Here is a 1,805-nt window from a genome sequence, read left to right as displayed (position 1 = left end):
CTCACACCGGCCCCAGACGGGCCCTGTCGGCCCAGGTAGGCTGGCCGTGGGCCTCCCCCCCAAACACCGGCCCAGGTAGGCTGGCCAGAGGCCTCCCCCCCAGACAGGCCCTGCCAGCCCAGGCAGGCCGGCCGGCCATGGGCCTCCCCCCCCAGACAGGCTCCACCAGCTTGCCTCAGAATCCAGCTGGGGTGGAGATGGGCCCTACCTGCTGCAAGGCTCTCCTGATGGCTGAAGAATAGTTGGCAGGCAAACAGCTGCAGCTGCTCCTCCACTGATCTTCAGGCAAATGGCTGCTTGGCTGCTGAGGTAACCTGTTCGGATTGGAGATTTGGCAGGAGCTGGCTCTGTGGGTGGGACTCAGGCACACCTTCTGATGGGCAGTTCAGGCAGCCAACTGATTTTGGCAAGCATAGAATGTTGCCATGCGAAAATACATTTATATATAAGTCAGGATAAAGAGGATCAGTATGTTAGCATTGGAAATCTGAAAAATTGATTATGGGCACCAAGTGAGCAATTGGACTACCATAAGACAATGGGCAATAGATGGGCCCCTCCAGATGCATTGTTCCCAGTTCAGATGCAGTGATACCACATCCCTTATTCACATTCCATGATTGACAGATAAACTTTCTTTACAGTAGAGGAGGGAAGGGAATGTCTATTCACTGATGTCCACAAAACCTTGAAAGGACTAAATGGGAAAAAATGAAAACCATTGTTAAATGTTCAGTAACTGATAATGTATTATTGCAAGGAAAATAGCTTTGCTGGCATTCATCATTTTAAGACAGCATTTAAAAGGCAGTGAAAAATGCCCTGCTTAAGTGGTATGGCACATGGAATAGTCAGTCTTCGGAGACTGTGAATGTGTAGTATAAAATGTTAAAAAAGGGGGAAATATTCTTCATATAATCTGTGACCTGTAGGTGGTAGCCAATATGGCTCTGAATGTGATTTGACCCTTCATATCTAGTTCTCTACCTTCCTAGCTCTCTGTCAACATTCCATACTGCAGTAGCTAGAGGAATAATTGCTTGTTTCCAAGAACGAAATATGGCAATTTGTGTGCTGGAAAAATGGTTTCTTACAGTGACTGAGTGATTGATTCATTATTGTGCCACAAGGGAATCTGTTAACCCAAAAAGTCCTTCGATAAAATTATGGGCTAACAATTTAGTATTGTAATGAAATCTTAGGCATCTTTTTGTCAATCTTCAAATAACTTCTTTGCAATCTGTGCACATTACAAATGTTCTTGTACTCTATAGTAATAGAACTATTTATAGTAATACTCCATTTTTTTAAAAAAAAATTGGATATACTTTAGATACTTAGAATTACAGTCTTATTTGCACATTATAAGGAACTAAAGACAGGTGTATAAATGGAAAGAGCTAAGCAATTCTCTTTGTTTCTACTAGTTACATTTGTATAAAAATGTATGTATGTGCATTACGTGCAGTGGCGTACCTAGCCTATTTGGTGCCCAGGGCAGATACTTTTTAACACTCCCCTCTATTTTTATTTTTTTTTGCCATCAAGTCACAGCTGACATATGATGACCCCATAGGGTTTTCAAGGCAAGAGACATTCGGAGATGGTTTGCCATTGCCTGCCTCCACGTTGGACCTGCTTAGCTTCTGAGTTCTGACGAGATCAGGCTGGGCTGGGGCTATCCAGGTCAGGGCCCTTCCTCAATATGACAGAATTATTTTCAGTAATAATCATGAAGTAAAACAAATAGTAATAATGGCCACAAAAGAAATTCAGAGAGTGAAAATTTCTTTTATTTAAATATA

General features: G+C 42.8%; 1 protein-coding gene across 1 annotated transcript in view; it reads left to right on the top strand.

The window, feature by feature from the left end:
- The window catches only part of LOC107120989 (ryanodine receptor 2), a gene marked incomplete at its 5' end in the record, with an annotated part of 142,120 nt that overhangs the window by 102,099 nt on the left and 38,216 nt on the right, over nt 1-1,805 (top strand). The window lies entirely within an intron of this gene.

The sequence above is a fragment of the Gekko japonicus genome, unplaced genomic scaffold (genome assembly GCF_001447785.1).
Source record: "Gekko japonicus isolate JY-2015 unplaced genomic scaffold, Gekko_japonicus_V1.1 scaffold2175, whole genome shotgun sequence".
Classification (NCBI taxonomy): Eukaryota; Metazoa; Chordata; class Lepidosauria; order Squamata; family Gekkonidae; genus Gekko; species Gekko japonicus.
This window is presented reverse-complemented; position numbering and strand designations above follow the sequence as displayed.